At 37.5% G+C, this 15110-nt stretch overlaps 1 long non-coding RNA gene across 3 annotated transcripts in view; it reads left to right on the forward strand.

The window, feature by feature from the left end:
• Positions 1-14408, forward strand: part of LOC308400603 — a 52716-nt gene extending 38308 nt beyond the window's left edge. For all 3 annotated transcript variants that reach the window (XR_013972388.1, XR_013972389.1, XR_013972390.1), the window contains 2 exons: positions 9038-9210; positions 12815-14408. This is a non-coding gene — a long non-coding RNA (uncharacterized lncRNA). The remainder of the gene's footprint in view (positions 1-9037; positions 9211-12814) is intronic.
• The last annotated feature ends 702 nt before the right edge of the window (positions 14409-15110 follow it).

Raw genomic sequence — 15110 nt, forward strand, 5'->3', positions numbered from 1 at the left:
CATATAAATCGCTGTAACTTTTGATAGAGGTCTCAGACAAACATGTTCATGGCTTTATCTTATAGAACTCAATATCCCCGTGCTGGGCAAACAGGTTTTGCAGCCGTTTGAGTTAAGATTTTAAAATTATTCACATAATGAAAACCTATACTTTGTCTGAGGCGAGTTTCCCATTCAAATGCATGTAACAGTGAGAAACACACTGTCTTGGTGAAATAAAGCGTTTTTGAACAACTTCATATAAATCGCTGTAACTTTTGATAGAAGACTCAGACACACATGTTTATGGCTTTATCTTATAAAACTCAATATCTCCGTGCTGGGCAAACAGGTTTTGCAGCCGTTTGAGCTAAGATTTTAAAATTATTCACATAATGAAAACCTATACTTTGTTTCAGGCGAGTTTCCCATTCAAATGCATGTAACAGTGAGAAAAGCATTGTCTTGGCGAAAGAAAGCATTTTCGTACAACTTCATATAAATCGCTGTAACTTTTGATAGAGGTCTCAGACAAACATGTTTATGGCTTTATCTTATAGAACTCAATATCTCCGTGCTGGGCAAACAGGTTTTGCAGCCGTTTGAGCTAAGATTTTAAAATTATTCACATAATGAAAACCTATACTTTGTCTCGGGTGAGTTTCCCATTCAAATGCATGTAACAGTGAGAAACACACTGTCTTGGCGAAAGAAAGCATTTTCGTACAACTTCATATAAATCTCTATAACTTTTGATAGAAGACTCAGACAAACATGTTCATGGCTTTATCTTATAAAACTCAATATCTCCGTGCTGGGCAAACAGGTTTTGCAGCCGTTTGAGCTAAGATTTTAAAATTATTCACATAATGAAAACCTATACTTTGTCTCGGGTGAGTTTCCCATTCAAATGCATGTAACAGTGAGAAACGCATTGTCTTGGCGAAAGAAAGCGTTTTTGAACAACTTCATATAAATCGCTGTAACTTTTGATAGAAGACTCAGACAAACATGTTTATGGCTTTATCTTATAGAACTCAATATCCCCGTGCTGGGCAATCAGGTTTTGCAGCCGTTTGAGCTAAGATTTCCAAGTTAATCACATAATGAAAACCTATACTTTTTTTCAGGCGAGTTTCCCATTCAAATGCATGTAACAGTGAGAAACGCATTGTCTTGGCGAAAGAAAGCGTTTTTGAACAACTTCATATAAATCGCTGTAACTTTTGATAGAAGACTCAGACACACATGTTTATGGCTTTATCTTATAAAACTCAATATCTCCGTGCTGGGCAAACAGGTTTTGCAGCCGTTTGAGCTAAGATTTTAAAATTATTCACATAATGAAAACCTATACTTTGTTTCAGGCGAGTTTCCCATTCAAATGCATGTAACAGTGAGAAACGCATTGTCTTGGTGAAAGAAAGCGTTTTTGAACAACTTCATATAAATCGCTGTAACTTTTGATAGAAGACTCAGACAAACATGTTTATGGCTTTATCTTATAAAACTAAATATCTCCGTGCTGGGCAAACAGGTTTTGCAGCCGTTTGAGCTAAGATTTTAAAATTATTCACATAATGAAAACCTATACTTTGTCTCGGGCGAGTTTCCCATTCAAATGCGTGTAACCGTGAGAAACGCATTGTCTTGGCGAAAGAAAGCGTTTTTGAACAACTTCATATAAATCGCTGTAACTTTTGATAGAGGACTCAGACAAACATGTTTATGACTTTATCTTATAGAACTCAATATCCCCGTGCTGGGCAAACAGGTTTTGCAGCCGTTTGAGCTAAGATTTTAAAATTATTCACATAATGAAAACCTATACTTTGTCTCGGGCGAGTTTCCCATTCAAATGCATGTAACAGTGAGAAACGCATTGTCTTGGCGAAATAAAGCGTTTTTGAACAACTTCATATAAATCGCTGTAACTTTTGATAGAGGACTCAGACAAACATGTTTATGGCTTTATCTTATAGAACTCAATATCTCCGTGCTGGGCAAACAGGTTTTGCAGCCGTTTGAGCTAGGATTTTAAAATTATTCACATAATGAAAACCTATACTTTGTCTGAGGCGAGTTTCCCATTCAAATGCATGTAACAGTGAGAAACGCATTGTCTTGGCGAAATAAAGCGTTTTTGAACAACTTCATATAAATCGCTGTAACTTTTGATAGAAGACTCAGACAAACATGTTTATGGCTTTATCTTATAGAACTCAATATCTCCGTGCTGGGCAAACAGGTTTTGCAGCCGTTTGAGCTAAGATTTTAAAATTATTCACATAATGAAAACCTATACTTTGTTTCAGGCGAGTTTCCCATTCAAATGCATGTAACAGTGAGAAACGCATTGTCTTGGCGAAAGAAAGCGTTTTTGAACAACTTCATATAAATCGCTGTAACTTTTGATAGAAGACTCAGACAAACATGTTTATGGCTTTATCTTATAGAACTCAATATCCCCGTGCTGGGCAAACAGGTTTTGCAGCCGTTTGAGCTAAGATTTTAAAATTATTCACATAATGAAAACCTATACTTTGTCTCGGGCGAGTTTCCCATTCAAATGCATGTAACAGTGAGAAACGCATTGTCTTGGCGAAATAAAGCGTTTTTGAACAACTTCATATAAATCGCTGTAACTTTTGATAGAGGACTCAGACAAACATGTTTATGGCTTTATCTTATAGAACTCAATATCTCCGTGCTGGGCAAACAGGTTTTGCAGCCGATTGAGCTAGGATTTTAAAATTATTCACATAATGAAAACCTATACTTTGTCTCAGGCGAGTTTCCCATTCAAATGCATGTAACAGTGAGAAACGCATTGTCTTGGCGAAATAAAGTGTTTTTGAACAACTTCATATAAATCGCTGTAACTTTTGATAGAGGACTCAGAAACACATGTCTATGGCTTTATCTTATAAAACTCAATATCTCCGTGCTGGGCAAACAGGTTTTGAAGCCATTTGAGCTAAGATTTTAAAATTATTCACATAATGAAAAACTATACTTTGTCTCGGGCGAGTTTCCCATTCAAATGCATGTAACAGTGAGAAACGCATTGTCTTGGCGAAAGAAAGAGGTTTTGCAGCCGTTTGAGCTAAGATTTTAAAATTATTCACATAATGAAAACCTATACTTTGTCTTGGGCGAGTTTCCCATTCAAATGCATGTAACAGTGAGAAACGCATTGTCTTGGCGAAAGAAAGAGGTTTTGCAGCCGTTTGAGCTAAGATTTTAAAATTATTCACATAATGAAAACCTATACTTTGTCTCGGGTGAGTTTCCCATTCAAATGCATGTAACAGTGAGAAACACACTGTCTTGGCGAAAGAAAGAGGTTTTGCAGCCGTTTGAGCTAAGATTTTAAAATTATTCACATAATGAAAACCTATACTTTGTCTCGGGTGAGTTTCCCATTCAAATGCATGTAACAGTGAGAAACACACTGTCTTGGCGAAAGAAAGCGTTTTTCAACAACTTCATATAAATCGCTGTAACTTTTGATAGAAGACTCAGACACACATGTTTATGGCTTTATCTTATAAAACTCAATATCTCCGTGCTGGGCAAACAGGTTTTGCAGCCGTTTGAGCTAAGATTTTAAAATTATTCACATAATGAAAACCTATACTTTGTCTCAGGCGAGTTTCCCATTCAAATGCATGTAACAGTGAGAATCACAATGTCTTGGCCGTTTGAGCTAAGATTTTAAAATTATTCACATAATGAAAACCTATACTTTGTCTCGGGTGAGTTTCCCATTCAAATGCATGTAACAGTGAGAAACGCATTGTCTTGGCGAAAGAAAGAGGTTTTGCAGCAGTTTGAGCTAAGATTTTAAAATTATTCACATAATGAAAACCTATACTTTGTCTCGGGTGAGTTTCCCATTCAAATGCATGTAACAGTGAGAAACACACTGTCTTGGCGAAAGAAAGCGTTTTTGAACAACTTCATATAAATCGCTGTAACTTTTGATAGAAGACTCAGACACACATGTTTATGGCTTTATCTTATAAAACTCAATATCTCCGTGCTGGGCAAACAGGTTTTGCAGCCGTTTGAGCTAAGATTTTAAAATTATTCACATAATGAAAACCTATACTTTGTCTCAAGGCGAGTTTCCCATTCAAATGCATGTAACAGTGAGAATCACACTGTCTTGGCCGTTTGAGCTAAGATTTTAAAATTATTCACATAATGAAAACCTATACTTTGTCTCGGGTGAGTTTCCCATTCAAATGCATGTAACAGTGAGAAACGCATTGTCTTGGCGAAAGAAAGAGGTTTTGCAGCCGTTTGAGCTAAGATTTTAAAATTATTCACATAATGAAAACCTATACTTTGTCTCGGGTGAGTTTCCCATTCAAATGCATGTAACAGTGAGAATCACAATGTCTTGGCTGTTTGAGCTAAGATTTTAAAATTATTCACATAATGAAAACCTATACTTTGTCTCGGGTGAGTTTCCCATTCAAATGCATGTAACAGTGAGAAACGCATTGTCTTGGCGAAAGAAAGAGGTTTTGCAGCAGTTTGAGCTAAGATTTTAAAATTATTCACATAATGAAAACCTATACTTTGTCTCGGGCGAGTTTCCCATTCAAATGCATGTAACAGTGAGAAACGCATTGTCTTGGCGAAAGAAAGAGGTTTTGCAGCCGTTTGAGCTAAGATTTTAAAATTATTCACATAATGAAAACCTATACTTTGTCTTGGGCGAGTTTCCCATTCAAATGCATGTAACAGTGAGAAACGCATTGTCTTGGCGAAAGAAAGAGGTTTTGCAGCCGTTTGAGCTAAGATTTTAAAATTATTCACATAATGAAAACCTATACTTTGTCTCGGGTGAGTTTCCCATTCAAATGCATGTAACAGTGAGAAACGCATTGTCTTGGCGAAAGAAAGCGTTTTTGAACAACTTCATATAAATCGCTGTAACTTTTGATAGAAGACTCAGACAAACATGTTTATGGCTTTATCTTATAAAACTAAATATCTCCGTGCTGGGCAAACAGGTTTTGCAGCCGTTTGAGCTAAGATTTTAAAATTATTCACATAATGAAAACCTATACTTTTTTTCAGGCGAGTTTCCCATTCAAATGCATGTAACAGTGAGAAACGCATTGTCTTGGCGAAAGAAAGCGTTTTTGAACAACTTCATATAAATCGCTGTAACTTTTGATAGAAGACTCAGACACACATGTTTATGGCTTTATCTTATAAAACTCAATATCTCCGTGCTGGGCAAACAGGTTTTGCAGCCGTTTGAGCTAAGATTTTAAAATTATTCACATAATGAAAACCTATACTTTGTTTCAGGCGAGTTTCCCATTCAAATGCATGTAACAGTGAGAAACGCATTGTCTTGGCGAAAGAAAGCGTTTTTGAACAACTTCATATAAATCGCTGTAACTTTTGATAGAAGACTCAGACAAACATGTTTATGGCTTTATCTTATAAAACTAAATATCTCCGTGCTGGGCAAACAGGTTTTGCAGCCGTTTGAGCTAAGATTTTAAAATTATTCACATAATGAAAACCTATACTTTGTCTGAGGCGAGTTTCCCATTCAAATGCATGTAACAGTGAGAAACGCATTGTCTTGGCGAAAGAAAGAGGTTTTGCAGCCGTTTGAGCTAAGATTTTAAAATTATTCACATAATGAAAACCTATACTTTGTCTTGGGCGAGTTTCCCATTCAAATGCATGTAACAGTGAGAAACGCATTGTCTTGGCGAAAGAAAGAGGTTTTGCAGCCGTTTGAGCTAAGATTTTAAAATTATTCACATAATGAAAACCTATACTTTGTCTCGGGTGAGTTTCCCATTCAAATGCATGTAACAGTAAGAAACGCATTGTCTTGGCGAAAGAAAGCGTTTTTGAACAACTTCATATAAATCGCTGTAACTTTTGATAGAAGACTCAGACAAACATGTTCATGGCTTTATCTTATAAAACTCAATATCTCCGTGCTGGGCAAACAGGTTTTGCAGCCGTTTGAGCTAAGATTTTAAAATTATTCACATAATGAAAACCTATACTTTGTCTCGGGTGAGTTTCCCATTCAAATGCATGTAACAGTGAGAAACGCATTGTATTGGCGAAATAAAGCGTTTTTGAACAACTTCATATAAATCGCTGTAACTTTTGATAGAAGACTCAGACAAACATGTTCATGGCTTTATCTTATAAAACTCAATATCTCCGTGCTGGGCAAACAGGTTTTGCAGCCGTTTGAGCTAAGATTTTAAAATTATTCACATAATGAAAACCTATACTTTGTCTGAGGCGAGTTTCCCATTCAAATGCATGTAACAGTGAGAAACACTGTCTTGGCGAAAGAAAGCATTTTCGTACAACTTCATATAAATCGCTGTAACTTTTGATAGAAGACTCAGACAAACATGTTCATGGCTTTATCTTATAAAACTCAATATCTCCGTGCTGGGCAAACAGGTTTTGCAGCCGTTTGAGCTAAGATTTTAAAATTATTCACATAATGAAAACCTATACTTTGTCTCGGGTGAGTTTCCCATTCAAATGCATGTAACAGTGAGAAACGCATTGTATTGGCGAAATAAAGCGTTTTTGAACAACTTCATATAAATCGCTGTAACTTTTGATAGAAGACTCAGACAAACATGTTCATGGCTTTATCTTATAAAACTCAATATCTCCGTGCTGGGCAAACAGGTTTTGCAGCCGTTTGAGCTAAGATTTTAAAATTATTCACATAATGAAAACCTATACTTTGTCTGAGGCGAGTTTCCCATTCAAATGCATGTAACAGTGAGAAACACACTGTCTTGGCGAAATAAAGCGTTTTTGAACAACTTCATATAAATCGCTGTAACTTTTGATAGAGGTCTCAGACAAACATGTTTATGGCTTTATCTTATAGAACTCAATATCTCCGTGCTGGGCAAACAGGTTTTGCAGCCGTTTGAGCTAAGATTTTAAAATTATTCACATAATGAAAACCTATACTTTGTTTCAGGCGAGTTTCCCATTCAAATGCGTGTAACCGTGAGAAACGCATTGTCTTGGCGAAAGAAAGCGTTTTTGAACAACTTCATATAAATCGCTGTAACTTTTGATAGAAGACTCAGACAAACATGTTTATGGCTTTATCTTATAAAACTCAATATCCCCGTGCTGGGCAAACAGGTTTTGCAGCCGTTTGAGCTAAGATTTTAAAATTATTCACATAATGAAAACCTATACTTTGTCTCGGGCGAGTTTCCCATTCAAATGCATGTAACAGTGAGAAACGCATTGTCTTGGCGAAAGAAAGCGTTTTTGAACAACTTCATATAAATCGCTGTAACTTTTGATAGAGGTCTCAGACAAACATGTTCATGGCTTTATCTTATAGAACTCAATATCCCCGTGCTGGGCAAACAGGTTTTGCAGCCGTTTGAGTTAAGATTTTAAAATTATTCACATAATGAAAACCTATACTTTGTCTGAGGCGAGTTTCCCATTCAAATGCATGTAACAGTGAGAAACACACTGTCTTGGTGAAATAAAGCGTTTTTGAACAACTTCATATAAATCGCTGTAACTTTTGATAGAAGACTCAGACACACATGTTTATGGCTTTATCTTATAAAACTCAATATCTCCGTGCTGGGCAAACAGGTTTTGCAGCCGTTTGAGCTAAGATTTTAAAATTATTCACATAATGAAAACCTATACTTTGTTTCAGGCGAGTTTCCCATTCAAATGCATGTAACAGTGAGAAAAGCATTGTCTTGGCGAAAGAAAGCATTTTCGTACAACTTCATATAAATCGCTGTAACTTTTGATAGAGGTCTCAGACAAACATGTTTATGGCTTTATCTTATAAAACTCAATATCTCCGTGCTGGGCAAACAGGTTTTGCAGCCGTTTGAGCTAAGATTTTAAAATTATTCACATAATGAAAACCTATACTTTGTCTCGGGTGAGTTTCCCATTCAAATGCATGTAACAGTGAGAAACACACTGTCTTGGCGAAAGAAAGCATTTTCGTACAACTTCATATAAATCGCTATAACTTTTGATAGAAGACTCAGACAAACATGTTCATGGCTTTATCTTATAAAACTCAATATCTCCGTGCTGGGCAAACAGGTTTTGCAGCCGTTTGAGCTAAGATTTTAAAATTATTCACATAATGAAAACCTATACTTTGTCTCGGGTGAGTTTCCCATTCAAATGCATGTAACAGTGAGAAACGCATTGTCTTGGCGAAAGAAAGCGTTTTTGAACAACTTCATATAAATCGCTGTAACTTTTGATAGAAGACTCAGACACACATGTTTATGGCTTTATCTTATAAAACTCAATATCTCCGTGCTGGGCAAACAGGTTTTGCAGCCGTTTGAGATAAGATTTTAAAACTATTCACATAATGAAAACCTATACTTTGTCTCAGGCGAGTTTCCCATTCAAATGCATGTAACAGTGAGAAACGCATTGTCTTGGCGAAAGAAAGCGTTTTTCAACAACTTCATATAAATTGCTGTAACTTTTGATAGAAGACTCAGACAAACATGTTTATGGCTTTGTGAGAGGATTTTTATGAAATCAAGTATAATCAAGTTTGCTTTATAATCGAGTGTTCATATATTTTCACATAACCAAGTTTATTGTTAAAGAGAACATAATGCATTCCTTACTTTAGTGTCTGAGATGTTTGACAAGTATACAAGTATGTATTCTTTAACCCAGTGTGTGTGATGTCAGATAAGTGTGATATACTTCTATGTTTTTATTCTTAGTTTGTGTGCAGAGGTCAGATAAGCTTAGGTAATGTCTGGCTTTTTCCCTTTCGGTTAAAAGAGGAAGTACTATGTAACCCATTTTGCCTTATAAATAAAGCAACCAGCCTGCGCTGAGTGTGTGTGATTTTGCTGAGAGGCACACACCCATGCGCATGTCTTAATACTCTCTGAGTCGGTCTGCAGTGTCTTATTTCTCTTACTTGTGAACAAATGTCTTAACCCCTGACATTTAATTGGTCCTCCGAGCCGGAGAACTGACTGTTATTTTTAACGTCTAGTTGTCCACAGACGGTTTTCATCGGATCCTGACGTCGTGTTGCCTGCGCTGGAAAAAACCTGTGCACAGTAAAGGAGAAAAACCGGGACCATTCGATCTCCGGTCAGCGTCTTATACAGGCCCCACGGCGCCAGGACCAGATGAACCGAATTCAAAACGCAGCGCCACAGTAAGGTGAATATGAAACACTGCATTCCATCAAGCGCTAAAATACGTTGATATTGAGATTTTCCTTTAAAATAGTGTGTAAACCTGGTTAGCGCCGACAGATCTTAGTCCAAGAGGGACTTAAAGACGACAGGCAAGAGCGAGATTCTAGAAATCGCTATTAAAAGTTCCGGTTGCTCTGGGTAGCAGCTGAATGGAACGAGTTCCGGTCGCTCTGGGAGTGGCTGCAACGGAACAGGTAGAAGGTTGCACAACGAAAATACGGAAAATCTCAGTAAAAATTATAAAAGCGCGCTCTAATTGTGTTAACTAAGAGGAGTAAGTTGTCATTTACGACCCAATAAGCGGTCGAACTACTCCTCAAAGCTGTTTTCCTGTGTACGCTCACGAACTGGTTGGAGTGGGAATCTAAGGTTGTGCGTCATCACGTAAAATCAATAACCGCTCTCTCAACTAGTGGGTGAGTAGAAGCCTGTTATTGATCACCTGCCCCCTCCTTTGTGCCAGAGAAGGTGTCACAGTTCTGACGTAATTAGTTCAAAATGGGTAATTCTAAAGCTAAAGTAAAATTAACAGCAGATGAAGAGTGGTTAGGAAAAAACTGTTCAAATGCAGGAATAATCAGTGCAAAAAGGTGGAGAAATCCACATAAAATATATTGTCCAGCTTGGCAAGGCAAATGCACCCCTGATTCAATAAATGCTTTAAAAGCCGCTTTGCAAAAAGAGCTATATGAGGAAGAAAGTAAAAAGCAGGACAAAGAAGGGACAAAAGAGAGATTAAATGCTGTAATTGTGGAAAAAAACGGGCACTTTGCTCGAGACTGCAGGAGTGTAATTCAGGAACAGGAAAGTGATGAATGACTAGCACGAGAGGAAGGAAGTGAAACAGATGAAGCGGAGGTTTACAATGTAGAACAACTACTGTTAGGTTCAGAAGACAAGCCAACAGTTGTAATATATGTGAAAGGTGTGCCGTTAAAAAATGTTTTGGGACACAGGAGCTTGTAAAACTGTTTTAACTGTAGAAGTCCCAAATGTAACATTCTCAAAAAACACTATAATTGTGAAATCAGCCTCAGGACATGTGACAAAACAGCATCTAACCGATCCCCTTTTATGTCACATAGAGATAGTGGCCGTGGCTGCAAAAATCAGTGCATTTATGACCCATCATGCCCAGATTGTATGAAATAAATAAAAGGAAATCATTTATATGAAGACCTTTTCTATAAAAAAAAGAGAGATGCATAAGGTAGATTAAGGCTGTGTCATTGTTCAGCCAAGGAAAGTGTGTGAAAAGATAAATGTTTCCATCCTGGAGGGTGGGTGAGACTGCAGCTCACTCACAGTCCCTGATGGATACAAAATAAAATATAATAATCTGAAGGTTGGATCTGAGATGAGGCAAACAGAAGACCAGTCTAAAACTAGGCACAAACCTGTTCAGAGAAAAAGCAAATTTTGTACAGATTGGATGAACTATAAATTATCTGTTTGCTGAGTAAGATGATCCTAACTATTAAGTTGGCTCAGTAGTAGTATAGTGATATACACTAATAAAATATTGTAATATACTATTGTTATTATATAGACAGAAAAAGATGATAATAATTAATAAAAATATAATATTAATAATAACAAGAAGTATCCTAGCCAGTATGATGTGAGATGGACAATTGTTATGAAGTAGTCTGCATCAAGCTTAAAGGTTTGCTCAAACTCAGTATAATGAAATATGAGATGAAGAAAATAAAAGCAATATCTAAACCAATTAGGTGCATAGAGGCACTTAACCTGTTTGAAAACCTGTCATTTATCCTAGATAAATATTACTGAGATACAGAGCACATCTATAATAACAACTAATAAGCCAAACCCTGTAGATAATAACTAAACCTACAGGATTATGAAGCTGAATTAAATGTGTGGACACCGCTAAGTTGATGAGCATGTTACACATTTTCTTTTATTTTTTATTTATTGGTTTTTTTAGAGCAGAGGCTGCATGCTATTAAAAGCCAACACATGCAGCTGTCTGTGAGCTCAGTTTCCCCTCACACTTCTGCTTTGTTTCTGGCAACATTTTTCTTTGTCTTTTTGTATCCTGACTCATGTATGTTTTTGTTTTTTGATTATTTTGTTGGTTTGGAAACAAATTTGTGCCAATACTTGTGGATTACGGTGACACATAGTGATTAGGCATATGATTTACAAATGCATATGATTTACAAATACCCAGTTTTAGAACTGTGAGCTATGAACAATGCAAAGTTTAGGAAAAAATATATATATACACAAAACAAAAAACTTCAAAGTTTGAAATATGTAAGATGTGTGAATTCTTTGAAAAACTAGAAGGTATCTAAAAATGCCTCAAGTGAAAATGAGATTCTCTAATGACACTCTGATAGATAGGTCAGCATCAGGGCCAGAAGGCCTGTGAAACCACAATAACCTTTGAGTGCAGAAGCAAAGGAAGGAATTAGGCCAGTAATAGCAGACATGCAGAAAGCAGGTATTCTCGTGAAAACTAATAAAGCCACGTGTAATACACCAATTTTTCCAGTAAAAAAGGCCAATACTGGAAAATATCGCCTAGTTCATGATCTAAGAGCAATAAACGAGGTAACAGAGCAAATACCTCCAGTGGTTGCAAATCCACATATCATTTTAAATCAAGTAACACCAAAAGAACAATGGTTCTCGGTGATTGACCTCTCAAATGCATTTTTCTCTGTTCCCTTACATAAAGATTCACAGAATCTATTTGGATTTACTTTTTATAATGAAAAATACACATACACCAGGCTACCACAAGGATTTCAAAATAGCCCAACACTGTATGCAGAAGTTCTAAAGAAATCAATGTCATTTTGCTCTCTTCCTGCTCCAGGAAAATTTCTGCTGTATGTAGATGACATATTGATTACAGGCCATACACAAGATGATTGTAGAGAAAACACAATGACGGTTCTGCAACATTTGGCAGAACAAGGCCACAAAGTATCACAACACAAGTTACAATTGTGGAGTGATAAAGTCATCTACTTAGGACATCAACTAACAGGCCGAGGCCGCACCTTACTAGAGAGCAGAAAGACAGCAGTCCAAAATGCACCAAAACCAAATAACTAAGCAACAAATGATGAGTTATTTAGGTCTGTGCAATTTCTGTAGGTGCTGGATCCCAGAGTATGCACTGCTGGCCCAGCCACTACAGAACCTAATTTATGGAAAAGACCTAGCATTAAAAGACAAAATACAGTGGACCCTAGAAGCAGAAAAAGCCTTCACTGATTTAAAAATAGCATTGCAAACATGTACCGTCTTAGCATTACCAGACTATGAAAAACCTTTTATTCTCCATGTCGATGGAGTAGCAGGGTACATGAAGGCAGTTTTGACTCAAGCTTTCGGAGACAACTCTCTTATGTAGGTATTCTGCTCTCACACTCACACATTACTATAGAGAAGTGTAATCAGCTAAACCCCAGCACCCTGCTTCCTGCAGAAACAACGATGGCAGAATGGATGACAAAACTGTTTGAGAATAAAGAAGTGATACTAAGCAATCAACTGCCGAGTGATCTATCTCCAGTCTCTTGCAGGTTGAACCCCGGTGATTGGATTCTGATTAAAGTCCTCCAGCGAAAAAACTGGAGTGCTCCGAGGTGGGAGGGGCCCTTCCAGGTGTTGCTTACTACACCGACAGCTTGTAAGATAGCCGAACGACCTTCGTGGATCCATCAAAGCCACGTGAAGAAAGTGTTTGCACCACAATAAGACGCCGGTTCCCTTAGCTTCCAGGTGATCTGCCGGTGGAGGAAGGGCTGATTGGGTATATCCCGCCACTCCACTTCGCTGGCAGTCTACTCACCAGAAGTTTAGGTGTACCAGGTCATCCTGAAGAACAGACACATAGTAAAAGAGTGACCTATCCCACCAAAGAGAAGAACCAATAACAACACCAGGGACGCCTGAATAAAAACTCAACAAGATGACTGAGGAAAACAACCTGATGAATCCAGAAGAAGCACCAGCCCCAGCACCAGCCCCAGCCCCAAAGCTGTTGTGCTTAGGTGCTTGTAAGTTACAACTCTGGACCAACGGCCAGAAGGTAATGCACGCTTTGTTTCCCTGGATCGGAGTAGGAAAGCACGCACTACAAATAGAGACTTTAGACTATCGTTTTGGACTGTTTTTGAATGCTTGCACCCGCATTGACAAAGCACAGAATGAAGAAATTGATGCAATCCGCATCACTGTCATGCAACATCGAGTAGCTTTGGACATTATTCTTGCAGAGAAAGGAGGTCTCTGCGTGTTGTTCAACACCACCTGTTGCACCTACATACCTGACAACATACATTCATTAAACATGACAAATGCTTTGAATGTTCTGAAACAATTGAGAGACGCTCAGCAGCAGGACTACGTAGCCGTTAAGCAAGGCTGGTGGGACTGGTTACTGAGTGGCTCCTGGAAATCCTTAGTGATTAAAGGCCTGTTGGCCCTTTTCAATGTGATGTTACTATTTTGCCTTTTCACTGCTTGTATTAGCCCATGTCTGAGAAGCATAATGTCAAACATGTTCAAGCGTATGTTAGGAAACTATGTTTTGGTTCAGAGGAATATGGAGGATCCCTATCGCCAATATGATATGCTGAATATGGAGGAAAGAGTGGAAAATCCCTATTCTAGTCTTTACAGAACTGTTGTTTAAATACTTCACTGAATGACATGCAAAAATGTGACTAACAAGTGACTATGCATTGATTAAAACCTGTGAAATATATTAACAACAGGAGGGAAATGTGAGAGGATTTTTATGAAATCAAGTATAATCAAGTGTGCCTTATAATCGAGTGTTCATATATTTTCACATAACCAAGTTTATTGTTAAAGAGAACATAATGCATTCCTTACTTTAGTGTCTGAGATGTTTGACAAGTATACAAGTATGTATTCTTTAACCCAGTGTGTGTGATGTCAGATAAGTGTGATATACTTCTATGTTTTTATTCTTAGTTTGTGTGCAGAGGTCAGATAAGCTTAGGAAATGTCTGGCCTTTTCCCTTTCGGTTAAAAGAGGAAGTACTATGTAACCCATTTTGCCTTATAAATAAAGCAACCAGCCTGCGCTGAGTGTGTGTGATTTTGCTGAGAGGCACACACCCATGCGCATGTCTTAATACTCTCTGAGTTGGTCTGCAGTGTCTTATTTCTCTTACTTGTGAACAAATGTCTTAACCCCTGACAGGCTTTATCTTATAAAACTCAATATCTCCGTGCTGGGCAAACAGGTTTTGCAGCCGTTTGAGCTAAGATTTTAAAATTATTCACATAATGAAAACCTATACTTTGTCTCAGGCGAGTTTCCCATTCAAATGCATGTAACAGTGAGAATCACAATGTCTTGGCCGTTTGAGCTAAGATTTTAAAATTATTCACATAATGAAAACCTATACTTTGTCTCGGGTGAGTTTCCCATTCAAATGCATGTAACAGTGAAAAACGCATTGTCTTGGCGAAAGAAAGAGGTTTTGCAGCCGTTTGAGCTAAGATTTTAAAATTATTCACATAATGAAAACCTATACTTTGTCTTGGGTGAGTTTCCCATTCAAATGCATGTAACAGTGAGAAACACACTGTCTTGGCGAAAGAAAGCGTTTTTCAACAACTTCATATAAATCGCTGTAACTTTTGATAGAAGACTCAGACACACATGTTTATGGCTTTATCTTATAAAACTCAATATCTCCGTGCTGGGCAAACAGGTTTTGCAGCCGTTTGAGCTAAGATTTTAAAATTATTCACATAATGAAAACCTATACTTTGTCTCAAGGCGAGTTTCCCATTCAAATGCATGTAACAGTGAGAATCACACTGTCTTGGCCGTTTGAG

Source organism: Rhamphochromis sp. 'chilingali', assembly GCF_963969265.1.
Source record: "Rhamphochromis sp. 'chilingali' genome assembly, chromosome: 1".
Lineage (NCBI taxonomy): Eukaryota > Metazoa > Chordata > Actinopteri > Cichliformes > Cichlidae > Rhamphochromis > Rhamphochromis sp. 'chilingali'.